We start from the raw sequence: 20,873 nt of genomic DNA on the forward strand, positions 1-20,873 counted from the left end.
ACATCGCACCAGTCTGGCTAATCAAAAGAAGAGCAGCGGCGGTGCTCCCTCTCTCCTGCAGCGGCCACAGATCAGCGTCATGGCCGATGGAATGGGACGTGTGAATTGATTCGCACCACCTCTAGAGTACACCCTAAAACAGAATATCAGAGCCTCCATCATTTCCACTCCAGTATGGTTTTTCCATAAATGTAGATATAATGTAGAATGCAGCGCAGTGGGAATTTTACATGAACAGAAAAGTATAGAAACTATAAATGGGACATAAAACTGCACCAGCGTTCCCATGGACTGAATTACTGATTGATTAGATGTCACAGCATTAGGTGTTAGATCATTAAATGGTCATTTCTAAATCACGGTGACTAACAGTAATTTTATTCTCTATTAATTTCAAAGGAGGAAAGTTCGCTTGATATTGCAGCAATTCTGTACCTGGGGAATCATTCTACACTGTCAGCTATTAAAAAGATTAATAAAATGACACTAGGGTACTTTCACATGTATCGCTTGGTAATATTATCACAATGGTCAAATTTTGGACTATAATAAAAAATCCTGGAACCAAGATTGCCTCCTAGTCTGAGCACATATTCTTCCCCTCTAACAGGCCTTTAAGAGTAGCTATCAATTTTTTTTTTCCATAAATCAATAATTCACATTAACATAAGAAACTTTGTAATATATCATATTAGAGAATTTCACTTATTTCTGTACCTGCACTGTCATTTCAGGAGAACTTGCAGAAGAATGTCTGTTTTTGCCTCCAGCTCCTCCTCCTTCCCTCTCCATAGAATATTATAAGTACAAACTGTTATCTCCAATCTCAATAGTGTGAATATTTGTCTTCACTGAATACAGATTTTACCCAATAATTGAGAAGAAAAGATTAATCCAGAAGGTGAATTTCTCTGATACAATTGTATTACAAAGTAGCTTATTTTCATATGTAACATTAACTTTTGAAACAAAAATTAAAACAACGGATGCTCTTTATAAAAATATTTTGGGTCCATTTACACCACTATATATTTCATGAAGGCTTATGGAGGAAAACCCCTTATGTAAATGAGGATCTACTGATGATTAGCTGATTATTGCAGCCTGACAGATGAAATCTCCCGTGATCAGCTTTTATTTTTTGGTTGCACATTAGTGACTGCTGTAGAAAAAATGAGATATTGCATGGTGTCTGTGAGAATTAGTGGGCAACACAATAAAACAAGGTCACTTTGCGTCATCAAGAGTGGGAACTGCTGTGCGCCACAACTCTCTGCTGTGACTACTAGAGAAGTCCTAGTGAGGGCGCCACCTGTCTAAAGTGAAATTCAAAGTGGACTTGATCTTAAGGACATTAATTGTTGTTACAATGAAACACAGTATGAAACTCTCCAGCTTTTACAGAACATAATATGTTACAAAAGACATTTAACTGTTGATTAAGTAATAAATGTAAAAGCAGTTATTGTGTAGATGCAGGATCAGGGCTTTCTGTTAGTGGGCGGTAAAAGCTGAAACGATGCCATGTCTTATAATTGTTAGATGTATTGATTCCTATAGTCTGAAATAGTTGTACTGCTTAACACCCGAGAACTATACATTAGGTTAAATCATTGCCGGTCTATGTATAGTTTTGCTTAAAAAGAGAAATAATTGACTGGTGGCCACACGCTGCGCATCCGGAGAAATATTCAATACACAATCTTTCAGCATATCTCCACCCTGCTGCGCGGCATTGTAATAGCCGTGGGCGGCACCACTATGTAAATGCTGCATTTATTGAAATTATTGTGGTCTTTAAGTAAAAATCTGAAGACCAAACTAGATGTAAGAGGCCCCGGCATTGCACTGATCCCAGTGTAGAAAATGTACTTTAGCTGTTGTCCTTTAGGCTACCCCGCAAATTGTTTGTCAGATCGGAAGATGAAGATATTTATGACTATAAAACTGTACTCAAGCTTTGTGGGAACGATCAAAGCAAAAAAAGATCCTCTGCCACAATCATGGGGTCTAGTGACAACAAGCCCATAAATTCCACCCGCATACAATGTTTTGAAGGTGACTTTGGAACAGATCTTTCGCCGCTATTAGGCAGTGCGGCCTGGGGCATATGTAGAAACCATGGAGTCCCGTAGCAAAAGTCTTAATCAGCTATCCCCCCCCACCTCAAAAAAATTGGCGGAGTAGATTAGTCAGGGTCAAGGTTCATAGGTGTAGTCACAAATGTGTGTATCAAAAAAATTTTAATGATAGAAAGAAGAACATGTACTACAACAATTACAAAGTAACTTTGCCCCTATTGAAGCACCTTAATGTTCTCACCCACTAAGATACACATTTAATGGCCCCCATTAAGTATGATGCCAAAATGCCCTCAATACTGTATGATGGCCACCACAGTCCCAAAACACAGTATGATGGCTCCCACAGTCCAACAAAACAGTATGATGGTCACCACAGTCTCATAATACTATATAATGGCCCCCCAGCCCTCCACACAGTATAATGGCCCCTACAAAGCGCTCTCCACAGTATGGCTCCCACACACAGCCCTCCACACAGTATAATGGTCCCCACACACAGTCCTCCACGCAGTATAATGGCCCCCACACACAGTCCTCCATGCAGTATAATCGCCCCCACACAGCCCTCCAGACTGTGTAATGGCCCCAACACTGTCATCTACACAGTATAATGGCCCCCAAACAGTATAATGACTCCCACACTGCCCTCTGCACAGTGTATTGGCCCCCACATAGCCACCCACGCACTATAATGGCCCCCACATAGCCCTCCAAACAGTATAATGGCCCCCACACAGAATAATGACCCCCACAGAGTATAATAGCCCCCACAGTCCTTCACACATTATAATGCACCCACTCACTGTATAATGATCCCCACACAGTACAATAGCCTCCACACAGTATAATAGCCCCCACACAGCCCCCCACATAGTATAATGTACCCCACACGGCCCTATACACAGTATATTGGCCCCCCACAGCCGATGGAGCAAGGAGCTGTCAGTTTCCTGTTCCATCATTGTTTTCAACCGTATGTGTAACCATGATGCAGATACTGTTGAAAGTGTGATGCCAGGCGAGGGGTGGGGCTCCATAATGGCCAAGGGATCTGCCACAATTAGCGTTAGGCCACTGCCAGCAACACTATATGGGTTTAATATGAAGCTATATATGCAATACTCGTGGACTCATCTTCTTAATAAAACCAGTGTTATTACAGTACTATTATTACTAGACATAACCAAATGAATTTGCTGGACTGGCTTTTGATTTGAAGGCCTAATTACTGTGGTGTGACAAATGCATGAAGTTGCGCCAGACCTACTAAATAGAAGAGGCACTGGGGGTACTGGCATGTACGAGGCAGTTTGCAGGGCACCCATCCACCAACAAACTACCAACGTGGCTGCTTGACCGATCGATTAACTCATGTCTAATTTATTGCTTAGTTGTAATACTGCAGTTTTGATGTCTTGATCTTAGAAATAACTAATTCTATGGGGCAGGAGCTACATTTCTTCTCACTATAGTCCAGTCATGGCCACCTTCTCTAAGGCTGGCAATACATAATGCATAGCTATCAGCCAAGCACTTGTTTAGAATCTATCTCTCCTGATCCCCCATACACATGTATACTTACCTCAGCCATGTGTGTATATGTGGTAAATTGGGAGAGGGGAGCAAGGGGCCCCATACACAATAGCTGTCGGGCGAACGATGGTTCGGTCAATGTATTGGACAGCAGCTATCTCTTCTGACTCCGTCATACACAGGAGTGCTCGCTCTGCTGAGCGTTCTTGTGTTTTCTATGAGAGGACTGCTGCCATACTGTTCTGGTGACTTATCCCGCATAGAACAAGAGGATAGGCAGTCCGAAATTGGACATGATGTATCTTTATCTCCAGGGAGAGTTGGGAGGCCCCTATACACATTAGACTGTCGACCAAGATTGGGTCTGGGACCTGCTCTGCTCCCATCTATTTTGAGGTCTAGGTTTGGTCTGTTGGCCAAGGTTGGGTCTGGATACTGCTCTGCCCCCATCTACGTTGAGGTCTGCTGACACATAGAGAGGTTTAATACTAGAGACCGGATCGTCCAGATTGGGTACACCTTGTCGTGGTGGAACTGCTTTTACGCTTTTTTGATCAACCTAGTGTTAACTAAGTGCCGTATGTTATTTTCATGCACTATTACTCTTACTATTTATTTACTGCAGGGGATTTGCTTATTTGGTTTTTATCTTAGGTTTTGTCTGTCGGCCAAGGTAGTCAAATATGTATGGGAGCCTTAAGTCACTGCCATACATATCATGTGGCAGCATATCGCCCTTAACAGCAAAAAGATGGGGTAAGTTGAAATCCAACCACCAGGTCCTTCTTCCCACACACACCAGATTGTAGGTCCTGCGGAAATCTGCTAGTTCAGCAGACATTCATTTAAGGAGTGTGAGCACCTGAACTCTTGTCTCTTCGTTGCGACACTAGGTTTGATATATTATCATTACAATGTTATCAGTGAACTATGAATGACACACAATCTTTTTGTATTACATATTTAAGCTTTATTTTATTTATGTTGTTTTGGCGTTTGCACACATTATAAATGAGGGTTGACTCCTATAATTTATTTTTAGTAGTTGCATGTGAATAAGAAGTTTGTAACCAGATCTTCTGCTTTGTGAAGAGTCCTCTAAAGAAATCTGTTTCTAATTGTAGGTGCTGAGGATTGGTATTGTCCAGCAGGTAACGTGATCGCCTTCAAACAACCAAACATGGATACCTAAAACAGTAAGACATCAATAAGCTGCACACTAAAAGACACATAGCAATGGTGTAGAGCAATGGCAGCCGCAATGCAGGAATAGCAGCAGCATGGGCCAATACAAAGCTGTCTGCTGGATTACTTCATATCCAAGGGTAACACCTAATATTGTATAATACATCACAGGAGAACGGGCAGATGGCCTCCTGTATTTACAGAAAAAAACTGATTATTAGATGTTTCTGATTCAGCTTTCCAGGAGCCAGCATCAAGTGCTCCGGCCTCGCTCTGCAGCTGCTGGCTTTCTCCGCTCCTCTATCCACGCTCTTGTCACATCACTGTTCTGTGCCATTTAGTAAGCCTTATGTGGCCACCAGAGAGTTCAGGTAGTTGGCATCTGCTATATCGCCGACTATCACCCCTTTACTCTGGTGATACTATTCCTTCTGACATAGTCAGCTCTGCTTTATTACCACTGTGTGCCTCCTGACATTGTTACAATAGGCATACTTGGCTCTACTACATTGCTGGGCTCTTTTCCATAGCCATGAGTGCCTCCTGACATATCCAGTGTATACTGTTGGGCTCTGCTACATCAAAACTGTGTGCCTTCTAACACATCCAGCTCTAATTGTCAATGGGCTCTGCTACATTGCCACATAACGCCTTCTGATATATTCAACTCTGCTACATCGCTGGACTCTGCTACATTGCATCTTCTGATATGCTCAACTCTGCTGCATCACAGGACTCTGCTACCTCATTTCACAGCGCCTTCTGATCTACTCTGCTCTGGAATTAACGCTCTGCTTCTACAGCTCCTATTCCATCTCTACTGACTTCTTAGTTCCTACTGCATCACTCTGCAGCACTCACATCATCTGTCCATACTGCATTGCTACTGCTCATCCAGAGAGAGGACTTTGAGGATCCCCCTCACCAGGTGAGACATAATAATGTTCCTGATTGCATTATTAAAGGGGAACACAAAGGTGTATCCTTTCACACTCTGACTTTGTAAGTTCTGATTGTGTAGGCACGCACCCATCTGGTAACACCCAGTGGTCAGTCTACTCATAGGAGGAATGAAAGAGGAACTACAAAACGTAAAGTTGAGTTACTCAAGAATTGTAATTTTATGGGGAACACAAGTATTCACTAAGACAGACATGTCAAGGAGCTGACAGATAAAAAAAATATATACAGTGACATGATTACACAAAAAGTGGCAATTATACAGTACATCGATAAATTTGCTCCATTATTTCTAACCTGACTATAGTATTCTTATGATAGAAGGTGAATACACGCATATAGCATTGCACATGTCAAACAAGCAGATAATAAGTATACAAAGTAAATAACAATTAGCAGTAACAATGCATGCAGGGTAAGGAAAATAATAAAATAAATCATCCATAGGGCTTGTATGGAGGCACACCAGGGGGAACGTGGTCTTGGTTTAAAAAGACGGGTATAACAACTGAGTCAGCAAGAAATCACTCCAATTAAAATGCTAGGCATATTCATTTACAAAATGTTTTACCTTTGTTATCTTCATGTACTGTGCAAGTTCTTAATTTAGTGTTGTGATCAAATACAATCTACTTCATAAATCATCTACTGCTGACAGCACCGACAGTAACCACAATAGGTGCAGGGGTTACAGATGCACCCAGGCCCTGGAGCCCATAAGGAGCCTTTTGTCAGAATTTCTGATGCCTTATACAGTTTGACCACTAGTGGTCGCTATTGTTCACTTTAATAATTGTGCTGCAGTTTCACTCCTTACCACTGGAGGCTGCTGTTGTGTTCTGCAATTGCCCTTTACCAAGATGACAGATTCTAAATATACAGAATCCATCTTGTTTCCTGTTTGGGCCTACTTAAAGCCGCATGGATCTCTCACTCATTGCTTGAGTATTGTGTCTAGCTGTTAGCCTAGTTTCAGTTTCCAGTTTCTGAGCATTCTTACCCAGACTGTTCTAATTTATCTAGGGATTGTTTTCTACAACTCCTTGCTATCTCCAAGAACTTCTACTACCACTTGCTGTTCCTGCTTGTGCTCCTTCGGCCACTGGTTTCCAGCAGTTCTACGCCAGTATCGTAACACTTTGGACCATATGAGAAGACCAGTACTATTAAAGACAGTTAAGGCCCTGTTGGCAATTTTGCATCCTAGCCCATGCAATGCAAATAACGCCAGTGAGCACCAACGTTCCTCCAGGAAACATGTATTCTTATGAGGTCTTGGTTTTATATTTACCTATGTTGTTCCTTTACACCATAGATCAAAACACATGACTGCAATATACTATGTGGTATATATAATATGCCGTCCACCTCCACTGCGCTTATAGCAAGGAAGCAGCATTCAGTAACACAGCTGGGCAGCCCACTGTACATCGCTCCATACAAGTTTAGGAAGAGATGTCAGCCCGGGTCGCTGTCTCTCCACAACAATCCACAAACGGCAGACAAGACATGGTGACTTTTAGCCCTTCTCATGTTCGTTCTGTGTTTCTCATCAGCCCATTCACCATGGTTGGTGATGTTACACACAGTGACAGTTTCGGTAACCCATTCCCCAACCTCTCTGTGTGTGCCATGGCTGGTGATCCAGGCTTCAAGTGACATGTCTGGCTTGATTGGTTCCAAGATTGATTTGTTTGTTCTTCTTGCCATCCATGGTATTGATAACATCCTTCTCTAGCACCACATTTCAAAGGTGTCGATCCTTCTTCTGTCTTGTTTCAATATTGTACAGATTTCACATCCATATTTTACTACAGAAAAGACCAGACTATGTATAAGCAATGTCTTTGTTGCCAGTGAAATGTTCCTCGATTTGAAGACCTTGTCCAGCGACTTCATTGTTAATTTGCTCATAGCTATTGTCCTATTCACTTTCAGTGTCGTTGCTGCATCTTGAGTTATCATCAATCAGAGTAGGATGAAGTCCTTAAAAACTTCCAATTTGTCGTCTTCATCTCAAATGTGTCCCGGTCGTACCTGGCAGTCGTCAATATCTTTGCCTTCTTTGTGTTGAGTAGCAGTCCCATGTTCGAGTTTTCCATCTTGACACTCTGTAAAAAGTGCTTCATTCCACCTATGCTTGTTGCTATCAACGTTGTATCGTCTGCGTATTTAAGATTGTTGATGATTCGTCCAGCAATTTTGTTTCCTTCTTCTTTTTCGGCAAGTCCAGCCTTCCTGAAAATAGCTTCTGCATGTAAATTGAAGAGAAATGGTGACAGGATGCAGCCTTGTCTGATGCCTCGCTCTACTTTGAACCACGTCGTGTCATTGTATTCCGTTTGGACTACTGCTTTTTGGTCTATGTAAAGGTTCCTAATGAGGCTGACCAGATGGTTTGGCACACCCATATCCTTCATGGTATTCCACAGTTGAAGGCTTTGCTGTAGTTGATGAAGCAAAAATAGATCTTGTTGTATTCTTTGGCCTTTTCCATTATCCATCTAATGTTAGCAAACATATCTCCTGTTCTTCTGCTTTTTCTGAATCCTGCTTGTTCCTCTAGCAGCTCTTTGTCAAAGATGTTACTCTGTTAGAAAATGCTTTTATTCAATATTTAATCAAGAAGATTTTATGCTCTATCCATGTGGCTGGACTAAAGATGCATTTTTGGGGTAACTTTTTATGCCCGGACTCCAATAGTTCCTTCAAGTTCCCCTCATATCTTTCCTGGTATAAGTTGAGCAGATCTCAAGATGTAAATGTTTGACTAAAAAGTTGCAACAGATCCGACTATATAGGACTACAGTGGGACACATCACCCGTCGGAGCTGACTGTAAAAGCCATTTATATATTTTGTCTTACTAGATACAACTGTATGAAATAGTCCACTATGCTATCCATACATTATTTTGCAGTTTAATGACATATATTGGCTCAATGGAGGCTAATAGAACCCTCTTATGGTCTTCATCAAGTGAATAAGGCCAGGTGATTTCATGTCTATGTCATATGTACATGACAATTGTACAGTAATGTGAACAGGGCCTGGCAATACTATTCACAACCAAGAGCATATGGATATTAGTGTAGATGTGAGATGTGGGTATTATTGGTGATGTTACACACAGGTCAGGAGCACAACATGTAAAGGGAGAAGGGAGTACTGCCTAACACAAGAAGTGGGTGCTGTCTTCCACTTTTTGCTTTAGTTAGTATCTAATTAGCATATAGAGATATTTACATATAGATGCCCATTTTTCAGTTCCTATGCTAATTTTTCCTGAAGGATGACATTGGAGCAGTCTCGTTTTGCCTATATGTAAATCAGGCTGATATTTTGGTTTCTGTTATATCTAATGTATCTTACTCTCTTCTTTACTGATTACTCCAATTTCCCACTTTCAGCTTCCAACATTCACAGATATTACTTAAGGCCTCAATGCACATTAGGCTAAAAGCATCTGAACCGAGTGGTATCGGTCAACAGTCTAATGTGTGTGAGGAGTCTCTTGACTCCCCCCCAAGAGATGATGTCAGAGAGAAGGATCGGCAAGTTGGATTTCCATCGGCCGATAATTTTGTTATCTACAGAGATAAGCCAATGCCAAACATGTAAATGTAAAGAACACAAAAACACTTGGTCAAGTAAAGTATCCCTGTGTATGGGGAATCCGCAGAGATAGCTCTCGGCTGAACAATCGTGTAAGGAGGCCGTAGCTGCACCTCCCTTCTATGTGGAGCGGTGACCTAGCCGCAGCCTCTATGTCCCCTGCCCTGAAAAGGACAACCAATAAAGCTGTCAAGCTCAACATAAAAAAAAGAGATTATATTTAAAATAACCACTTTGTAGATTTATTATATTTATTTATTTTACTCACTTACATAGCGTCATTAATTCTATAACGCTTTGCCGACATTATCGGCACCGTCCCCATTGGGGCTCACCATCTACATTCCCTATTAGTATGTCTTTGGAGTGTGGGAGGAAACCAGAGAACCCGGAGGAAACCCACACAAACACGGGGAGAACATACAAACTCCTTGCAGATGTTGTCCTTGGTGGAATTAGAACCCAGAACCCCAGCGCTACAAGGATGCAGTGCCAATCACTAAGCCAAAAAGAAAGGACTCCAAAGTATGCCTCTCACATTCAACAGGCAGCGTTAGAAGGTCGGCATTGCCATGTTCTTCTCTCTCAAATTTAGTTTTTTTAAGAGTCCTACATTCCATCAGAGGCTGGACATAACTTGAGCAACCGCATCAAATAGTTAATGAATCCATTCAAAAATGTTCTCAAATCATGAGTCCAGTGAAGAGATAATAAAGTTCTCTCTTTACTGGAGCAGAGGTGTAGACGCTAAGTGAAATAAATGTGTCTAGATATTGATTCACTCACTTGCAGAATAAAACTCTTCATAAAGCATGAATCTGTTTACACGGGCAGATCCTGCAGCATTGCTGAGCTGTCCTTTTAGGTAAGGAGATGTGAACATGCCACTTATGGTTGAAGCTCAATTTCTCATAAAGACTGCAAGGTCAAAGTGCTGGACTAAGTGTCTGTCAGCTCAGCAAATCTTTTATTAACCTCAGTAGAGTAAGAGATACTGCATGCTATAGAAACATATACATATTTATTCACTTTTAACAACATGGAGAAATGTGAAATTACATTCTTGACTTGCTTTCGGCTGTTTTTCCTTTTAGTTTTCTTTTCCATCTAAAAGCAGGTCACATAGTCTCCCAATCCAAAGCAATGAGCTGTGATCATCTGTTCATTTACCCTACAGCACTACTACAGGAGAAATAAGGTATTACACTGTTCCCATTGATATGATTGATTTGTCCATTTAAGACAACAGGTGTGATATATGTTTGCAAGTGATGCTCTAATAGTGATTCTAAACAGTATGCCCCTCTCTATATAGAGCTACCTTTAAAGGAGGTTTCTACTTTCATAAAAATGGTACTCGGTCAATTGCATAGGTGTAAAACTGATAGATAGTACTCATCCTCCCTTGGTCCATTACCGGCTTTCCATGGCTGCACTGGTATCTGTGTATTAGGGCTCTTTCACACATCCGGATATTTCCGCCTGGGAATCAGCGGTAGTTAGCGCTGTTACCAAGTGCCGGGTGCTGAATGCTGCCCTCATCATTGTCCCCTGCCGGCGCTGCGTTCAGCGCTAGCAAGGGACAATGTCGAGAGTAGTATACTGCTTCGCTGTCTCCTAGTGAAAAAATAAGAATAAAATAAAAAAATCACCTGTCCGAAGATGAAATAAGTGTCCCACACTGTAATCCATCTGACCGCACACACTGAGGCACAGAGGAGAATGACTCGCTTCAGCGAGCAGGCTCCTGCACTGCGCTGAGCTCAGTGAGTGGTGACCTGTCACTTAGTGAGCTCAGTGCAGGTCAGGGGCCCGCTCGCTGGAGCGAGACATTCTCCTCTGCTCCTCAGTGTGTGCAGTCGCCTCAAGCGACCGCAGATGCTGATGCAGAATTGTTGGTCAGATGGATTACAGCGTGGCACAGTATGTTGGACAGGTGAGTATTATGGTTGTTTTTTGTTTTATTTTTTTTACAGGAGACAATGGCTAAAGGGAATTAGGTGTACAGGTGAGTATAATGTTTTTATTTAAGATATATTTTACACTTGCTGGACACAGCAGGGGCAGAATACAGCTGTCAACATTGTCCCTTGCTCACTCTGATCTTAGAGCCGACAGGGGACAATGATAACAGATGCCTGCAGCACCCGGCTCTTGGGAACAGTGCGAACAGTACTGCTGATTCCCAGGCACCGGTACATGTCACACGGATGACACACGGATATCATGCTGTGGGTAAAAAACGGACATGTCAGCGTGTTTTGTCCATATACACACGGTCCGTGAAAACACACTGAGATGTGCACAGACCCATTCATTTGAATGGGTCTACGTGTGTCAGTGTCTCCAGTACGCATGGAAATAGACACCACATGTGCTAGAAACACGGACATGTGAAAGAGCCCTTAGCTGCAGTGGTGACGTCACAACTACAGAGCACATAACCACTTCAGCCAAGTAGAGACTAAGGGCTTGAGAGCCAGAAACGCGTAACCTGTGTTTCTTTCCTATGTGATTTTATGTGCACACTGCTTGGTGTTTTTTACTCTTGTACAAAGAATTCAACAATAAATCTATGGATATTATTGCAAGCCCTTCTGCTGGTCGATTTTTTTGGACTTACTTCAGCCAATAGTAAGCTAAGCAGCTCTTTTGATGTAGGCGGCACAAACTGCTGAGCTCAGTGATTGGCTGCAGCGACGTGACGTGACGTCACCACTGCAACCAATATACAGAGATTGGATCAAAAGCACATAGCTGGCACTGGACCCAGGGTGAGTGAGTGATGTGAAGTAGAAGTAAAGTACACAGACAGCACAAAAATTACAGCAATACTACTTCAAACGATGGACCATTCAGCCCTTCCCATATTGATAGTTCTACTTCACGTCACTTATCTAATTACTGCATTATTCTATGTCCTGTTGTGTATAAATATGTGACTCTTCAGATATTGTGCTATACTATGCCTGATGAAGCGATCTGAGTAGTCTCCAAAGCTTACTATTTGTTATCTTTTTATTTAGATGTTAAAAAGTATCAACTGATATCACTGAGGACTCTCAGTTTTGAAATTTACAGTATTTTCAGTTCCCATTCCCAATAAACATAATTTTTACAGAATAGGGGGACATAAATCTCTGGGGCCAAATATCTCCAAAATGAGCAAAATAATTAGACATGAAAAATTAATTCTGCAGGATCTTTGCGCTTCCCAATAGTACCTTCCAGCAAACATATACCAAACTCTATATATATTAAGCTGGTACAAGATCCTCATATAATGGTACAATCCATCAACAAACATCTGCTGTCTATAATCACTAACAGTAACAATTGTTTTTCTGTATTTCTTTCCAGGTGCTGTTAGGAAACAAAGAAAAAACCCCACTGCGCCCTAGTATGTAGAAGCAGCCTTTGTATGACGTGACTGCAAACCTTCAAACAGGTTATGGAAAATGGCATTAGATTTGGAAAGGTCGGACATCCGTCAGCCCTTGTGATGTGATGCTTTAGAGCCTCTGTAGTAGATTCTGTCAGCACAACATGCTGCCCTGTTACCTCCTGTAAGATGACGGACACCATGATGGCAACCTGGAGAATCCAAGCAATGGGTCCATTGGACACTGGGTGTGTCAGTCATATGGCGATACATGCTCTACATGAATTCCATTATTCTCTTCCTATAACAGAGTTGGGCATTTGGATTTGTGTTGCCATGGTCCATAACCCAGTCCTCCATGGCTGGCAGATCAGGGCAGTCTGGTCCAAATGCCATGTAGGACTCGACTGCATCCCGCATTAGGGCAGTGCAAATGTTTTTGCTCAACTCTATGTAATAGAAAAACAGAATTCCTAACACAGATGTGAACAGTGTCCTAAATGTGTATAGGCAGTGTCAGACTTGGTTGGCAAAGGCTCACCAATAACATTGACTCTTGGGGCCCACTGTTCAGCTACATGCAAAAAAAAACAACTGACCCTAGTACGCAAATTTACTTTTGCTTCTATGAAATATTAAATTGGCGACCTTGTTTCCTGAATGATTAGATGACTCTTTATCTGCAACAAGTACAATAGAACTGCTCTTTAGCACTCTTTCATAGGGGTCTACCGGAGGATTCCCCGGTTCTCCTGTGGGCCAGTCCAAACCTGTGTATAGGAGTGATTCGCAGCCATACTTGGGTAGATTAGAGAATATAACTAGTAGGTAAATGTTATTATAAAGAAAGCAAGAAACATTATTCCATATAATTACTTTAACTATGCATTAAATCAGTATTCCCTATTAGGCATAAATTCTAATGACATATCGGGTGTATGGTAAAGAATATAGCGCATTCTCAAGAAACTGGAAGAAACTTGCAGCCATATAGTATGTTATATGAAATGTGGCATTAAATTGCATAACTACTGCTGTAGGGAACAACTATGCATAAGCATTAATGACAGAGCAGAGTGGAGCATGATGCCTTAGATAAGGCTAAAAAAATGATAAACTGTCGTGTATATGTGACGCCCAGCTGCGCTTGGTATCACAGGTCCTGGAAGAGTGCATTGATGGATTCCTCCACAAGAGGCCCCCATAACCATTCACACATCTCCACCTTCCACCTCAGACCACCAGAGGGAGCCCGTTAGGGATAGATAAATAGGGAAGGTGGAGCCAGGCAGCAGTTAGTCTATTCTGGTTTAGCAGTGAGTCCAGTACAGTCTGAGAAGAGTTACCTCAGAGGACAAAAGCCTGTTCCAGCTCCTGCAATTGCTATCCTGCAGTAGAGCCTATCCAGATCAAGACTCAGTTGTAGCTCAGAGTAGTGAGCTTTAGGTGTGCCGACGCCATAAGATCGGTGAAGCACGGCACACTGCCGTTAGTGTGTATAGCCTAGTGAGGGCCCGAGTAGGCCGAAGGCGAGTGGAGAGTTAGTACATAGGGGGCAGAGGAGCTTAACTAGCTTACCCCGAAGCCTTTACCGGATACCGGGTCCGAAGTTTACCGGGATCTCTAAGACCCAGTAAGGCATAACCGGAATCCCTGGAGAACTACAAGTCCCAGGATCGCTAAAGTGCTGATACGTAACAGAGCCAGGAGACACATAGGCCCGCAGCTAAGGTGCGTGTACTCCAAGAAAAGGCCCTACCACAAGGTCAGTCAGCGCAGGACAGAGACAGAGTTAGGCCTAGCTCCAGGCAGCTCAGAAACTTACTACGCAGAAGCAAGAAACAGGAAGCTCTACAACTGCTAATTGGGGAGGATCCTGACATGCACCCTTCACCCTACAGTGCTCCGGGACGTGCCGAAATTTCCATCAGTAAAAGGTACTGAAGTGACTATCGTATCTGTTCCTGTTCTTGCTCGGACCCGGCTGGGTCTCATCTGTCCTGCATTCCCCTTTATACACTGCCCTGAGGCCTAGCTCCACCTGTGGGGAGCCATATCCCAGTATAATATCCAACGCTTTTAAAGAGGGACCCCAGGGTACGGGCCCGGGAGCCAACCACCGCGACATCCCCAAGGCAAAGGCCTGGGTACCGAGTCCCCCATCTCCCAGGGTAAAATAAAGGGCTTTTTCAAGTAAGAGGCGTCACATATAGACACATCGAATCTAAAAATCTTTAGCAGGTGCTCCGGGCACATCAGTGTTGGAGGCCTTTGGCACAGAGTCACATCTGACAGGTCAGTGGTAGCACTGGACTCCTAGGTTCGAATCCAACCAGAGACATAAGGATCTTTGGGTTTTTAGGTTCTCCTGTGCTGGTTATTTCTAGTTACTCTGAATTCTTTGCGCACTCCATGATCTTTTATAATGTGCATAAAACTATAATATAGTTTATTATTGACATAAAAGACTGGGTACTCGTATTGTGAACTGCACCGTAAATTATGTAAAGCCTATAAAGAAGCCTCTCCCAATAAATGTAACACCATACTAAGGCTAATAAAATGTGTGGCACGAAGACCACGGAGAGATTCCAGTTTAGCAGATGGCACTTCTAGTTAATTGGAAACTGAAATTATTACAAGAAAGAAAAGAGAAGGCCTTTAATACAACAGCTATCCAGGGACTTGTTCGCTAAGCGCCACGACATTCTGGTGAGAACGTAATAAACTGTAATATGTAAAGTACATGTATATGAGACACTTACCCTTCTATTGTAATAAATGTAATGATTACCAGGCAAATGTAAGATTAAGAGCCTTGGAGATATATATATATTTTTTTAATTCACTAAAAATAAACCAGACACTTCGTTTTCTAATTAAAATAGGCAACGTGAATTTACAGGTGGCAATCAGGACTCATGCGCACGGGCCGACCACGGACTGCAACACCCGGACTGGCCATGAATCTCCCGACCTGAGTGTGACAGCCCCACAGCACCATATGAAGTGTCAGGAGCCACACGACTGGTCCGTGCTCAGTACTTGTTGCATGGACGTCTGCATGAGTCCTTACAGATTTTCCAACTTTACTATGAACTTCCAGGCCCTATCAATCTGGCAATAAGGGGGGATGTTTGATGCGACCACCATATCTCCTAATATCTACATTCTAAAATTGTGAGACATGAAAGGCTATAGTATTTACACCTTTGGACAGAATTTTTTTAATTGTTTATTTGCTTCCTAGATGAAAACTTAAGCAACTTTATTAATAGACTTCATTATTTTTTTTCTACCATGTTGCAGCTTTATTGCCTCTACGTCCTATATGTAGCTATGCACTTTTAAAAGAATATGTTACAAATCTGTCAGAGCTCCAGCTCTTAGCTCTGATGGCTAAGTCTGCTCCGCACCCCATTTTCCCAGTGTCACTGATAGCAGGAGGGAGGAGAAGGAGCTTATACACAGATCTGCAGTGGAGAGGGGAGAAAGTATCTCAGGGAGGGCAGAGAATCCAGGCTGTAGACAAAGAAGAAAGCACTTGTAGAGGAAATATTTTTGAGCAGCTGTGCTGATACATGAAAGCAAGTGATGACAGCAACACTTTGGATATACACAGACCTCACATCCAACCTATATTACTGGGAAGGACACTCCCACAAGAGGAAAATATGAAGCTTGAATCAGACTGCAAACTGTATATTAGGGAGTCTGAAAAGGAATGATGTTTGCTGACTGCAGGTGATCAGTCACATATGTTAATATTAAAGTTTAACAAAAAGATTCACAGGACCCTGGTCCAGCTGCCATGCTGGCAGTCTGAGGCCACCAGACCAGAGCCTCCTCTTACACTCTGGCACCCCCACCACCTCTTTGGATTAGTTACCTCGTTGCACCGTCATGTATGTGTCATATTGCAACCATGACGTCAAGCCAGACTTACTAATCAGAAGATGGTATGCCGACGTGGCCACTAGACCAGGGTCCTACAAATCTTTTTGCACAACACTACTAAAATAATATTTTCTATGTGTCTATAGTCTTTAAGCCCTCACTATTGTCTATGCTGCATCTGTAGCTGCTTTTCTGTGGGAGGTTCAGCTTGTTTGTCTGCTTGTGTCTAACCCTTGAAAACTATTTAATAAAAGCATGGACAGGATATCCTCACTCCTGGATGGCCACTGTGCTCTCTCGGTTATAGGAAGTTTCGCCCCCAGCAATTTGCCCCATCAGTTCGCCGCCATCAGTTCGCCCCCAGGTACATTTCGCCCCCAGGAAGATTCGCCCCCGGACCGGGGCGAACTGGGGGCGATATGTGCGGGGGTGAAATGTACGGGGGCAAAACATCCTGGGGGCCAAATGCTGGGGACGAAATGTGCGGGGGCGAAATGTATCCGGGGGCGAACTGCTGGGGGTGAACTGCTGGGGGCGAAACATCCAATTCCCGCTCTTCTCCTACTCAAATACTCAAAATGTTTGAAAAGAAAAATCTATTATTAAAGTAATTAGTTAAAAAAAAAGGCATGTTTAGGGCTAACTGCATACAGGACCTGGTTGCATTACAATTGGCAAATACAACATGAATTTGACTAGTGGACAGGAAGAAGAAGTAGATAAGCTAGGTATGGGTGGGGTGGAGAATGACCACAAATATCCAGTGAAATGCTATGGAAATATTCCCTTTATGACGCTCTATAAGCCACCGTTATGGGGCATGATCTATCAATAAAAAATAAAATGTTGCCATTGATATAATAAGGTCAATCTTATGGACTCTGTTTAACTGAATTTTTCTTTATTTGACCTATAATATTTAGTCATCTTGTTGGAAACACCATTTTTTATTCAGTCGAAGCCAGAATAGTGGTGCCAACCAAACGTATGGGCTTCTTTGTTGATCATGGGAAGCGCGGCATGAATGGTAGAACTTTTTTAATGCCCCTCCTTGATGAATACTTTTCATAGAACCGTAAATAATTTACATGATATAAACCCCTCCGTACCCAATGTTGTGTAAAAAGTGAGTTTCTAATTTGAAGATTAGAGATGTTTATAACCAACATGTTTTACGTGTTTGTCGGAAACAACAGCGGCCTCATAATCACTGGGTTTTATGTTGTTAAACCAATTTTAGAGCTATCAAGGCAATTTGTCTGCCCTTAAAATCAGCTAATTATTTCCCATATCCGTCCGATAGCATCAATGTGAGCAGTCCTTCACTATCTCAAAGGGCAAGTGAATGAAAACTGAAAGACCTTTGTGCACCCGACACCGGCGTAGTGTCCTCCGATACCACAGCCGTCATTACTTCAATCTTATGTCAAGTTCAACAATAAATTCAGATTGATACGTCTTACGGCACAACAGATGGCAGCAACCTGATGGGCTGTCGAGATTCAGGAAAATCTACGTAGATAAACATGGATGGAGAAATGTAGTCCATATGGCACAATGTGTCACGTTATAATGTTCATATGGAAGCTTATATGTAAATAAAACAAAAAATAAGTCATATATTAAGACATTGCAAACCTAGCTCATTATCAGAGCAGCTCCCTTGACAATTAGTAGGGATCTGATATGAAAGGGTCTTCTCCTCTCTTAAAGAAGTGTCATATTGCTAGCATATGCCATCACTGTATGATAGGTGGGGTCCAGCCTCTGGAACCCCCTCTATTCTTGACAATAAAGCACTGGTAAAGTTAGAATGACCTGCAGCTCTGCACCAGTCCTCACCCCACTCATTCTCAGGAATGGTGGGAGTCCAGAGCTTAGACTTTCCACAGTCATGAAGTGGTGGCACAGCTTAGCAATATGCCATCACTTTACATGGGAAAAACTCTTTTGGGTATGTTCATCTTACACATTTTTGCCTATTTTACCAAATCACGGTAAATTTGCCACATTTTTAGCGCATATTTGGAAAATCACAGCAAAAAATGCAACATGAACGCATCACATCCTTATAGTAAATTTGCTACCTGGTGAAGCTAGTGAAATTACTTTCAACATTTATGACAGTATGGTTATAGAATGATTTTTGAAATTCTGCCTGATATTAAATGGGCATTTTAGGAGATTAGGGTGTTGTAAATTAAATAAAGTGATTAAGAGATTAGAACCATATATAAGAATAATAAATTGTAATTGGAAATGATACAATTCCCTAAAGTAACAAGGTAAATCTATACCTTATATTGTTTTAGGCATGAAAGAAATCGACATTATGGTCAATTGGCGTATTTGTTAAGCCACATTCACACATTCAGTATTTGATCAGTATTTTACCTCAGTATTTATAAGCCAAAACCAGGAGTGGAGCAATCAGAGGAAAAGTATCATAGAAATCCATCACCACCTCTGTATTTTTAACCCACTCCTGGTTTTGGTTTTGAATTAGATTCAATGTGAATCTTATTCATGTCAAATTTATGGGAGTTCAAACAATTTGCAATTCGCTTTGTGTAAAAATCCTAAAATGACCGCCACCTGTTTACAAACTGCAGAAGACTGCATCAGTCACAGAGGAATCGCAAGAACTCGAACACGGCCAGGCTTTTCCATAATGACTTGCTGCTATCACATGGTACAGCACAGCCAATCAGGGGGAGACTAGCAAAGCCTGTATAAAAGCAGAAGCAGGGAATGCAGCAGCCATATTGTGGTGAATATGGATAGGGAGAGGACGTTACAGCTCACAGCTTAGGGTGCTTTCACACTGCATTTAATTACACACTCAGTGGCCCTGTCTGAATTGTTCAAATACGTTAGAACTGGAGGTGAACAACCAGACACAGTCTACTACATTTGCGTATCCACCTCCAGTAGGCATATACGCCCGGAAATGATGCACGGCATCAAGTTCACTTTGCCAGCACCATTATAGTCTATGGCCTCGCCGGCGCATACGTCCGCATCCCATTTTGCGAGGGGGATCGGACGTAAGCCCTGACGGGTCACTGAGCGTGTACTAAACGCAATGTAAAAGCACCCTTAGCCATAGAGATAGGGAGAGAAAGCTGTAAAACAACAAAACTCTATGGAAAAGTGTGATAGCACAGCAATGAAGAAGATTAATGTGTGAGGAACAAGTTGTTGGTTACTACCGGTTATCATCAGTTTACCCATATCCATATTAAGCCATGTAAACTAAGTACCCTATGTTATTTACATGTACTATTACTATTCACTTACTTATTACAAGTTGTTTGCTCATTTTGTTTTTATCCTAGGTTCTGTCTGTTAAATTCCAACAGTGTGAATGCACATCTATGCATTGCACTTATACCAGGGGTCTCAAACTCGGCTAAGTATATTAGAAAAAATGTGAATTTGCAGGATGATAGGAAATTTTTAATGATACCATATTGTTTTTTTCTATACACCTTTTGGATCATTTTTTGAACATTTTTGGCTTTATTTTATTCTTTTACATGGCATTCATTTTATGGGCTATGGTACAGTTTTATAGTTTTTACATGTTTACAGTTTTACAGTTTTTACAATTTTTATTTCCTTTTTGTGTCCCCTAATTGGCCACATACAGTGATTTTTTTTCTTACAATTTGCACCATATAGTAATTCTGACCAACTTCTTATAGTAATGTCCCCATCTTGTAGTAGTTTCCCCATCTCGTGGTAATGTCCCCATCCTTGTTCGCATCTTGTAGTAATGTCCCCCATCTTGGTCCCCATCTTGTAGTAATGAGCCCATCCTGGTCCCCATCTTGTAGTAATGTCCCCATCCTTGTCCGCATCTTGCAGTAATGTCCTCCATCTTGGTCCCCATCTTGTAGTGATGTGCTCATCCCAGTCCCCATCTTGTAGTACTGTTCCCATCCCGTAGTAATGTCCCCATCCTGGTCTCCATCTTGTATTAATGTCCTCCATCTTGGTCTCCATCTTGCAGTAATGTGCCCATCTTGGTCCCCATCTTGTAGTAATGTGCCCATCCCAGTCCCCATCTTGTAGTAATGTGCCCATCCCAGTCCCCATCTTGTAGTAATGTGCCCATCCTGGACCCCATCTTGTAGTATTGTGCCCATCCCGGTCCCCATCTTGTAGTAATGTCCTCCATCTTGGTCCCCATCTTGTAGTGATCTGCTCATCCCG

At 42.1% G+C, this 20,873-nt stretch overlaps 1 protein-coding gene and 1 long non-coding RNA gene across 3 annotated transcripts in view; one reads left to right on the plus strand and one right to left on the minus strand.

Moving 5' to 3' along the window:
- The window catches only part of LOC141159328 (uncharacterized), a 75,942-nt gene extending 62,409 nt beyond the window's left edge, over window positions 1-13,533 (plus strand). The window contains exons 2-4 of one of the 2 annotated variants that reach the window (XR_012249340.1): window positions 4,742-4,813; window positions 10,471-10,574; window positions 12,737-13,533. This is a non-coding gene — a long non-coding RNA (uncharacterized lncRNA). The remainder of the gene's footprint in view (window positions 1-4,741; window positions 4,814-10,470; window positions 10,575-12,736) is intronic. The other variant, XR_012249346.1, reaches the window with a different exon arrangement.
- CRACD (capping protein inhibiting regulator of actin dynamics) overlaps window positions 1-20,873 on the minus strand; it is a 190,259-nt gene that overhangs the window by 128,925 nt on the left and 40,461 nt on the right. The window lies entirely within an intron of this gene.

The sequence above is a fragment of the Phyllobates terribilis genome, unplaced genomic scaffold, assembly GCF_046119375.1.
Source record: "Phyllobates terribilis strain yellow unplaced genomic scaffold, ASM4611937v1 Scaffold_1__5_contigs__length_1240528914, whole genome shotgun sequence".
NCBI lineage: Eukaryota > Metazoa > Chordata > Amphibia > Anura > Dendrobatidae > Phyllobates > Phyllobates terribilis.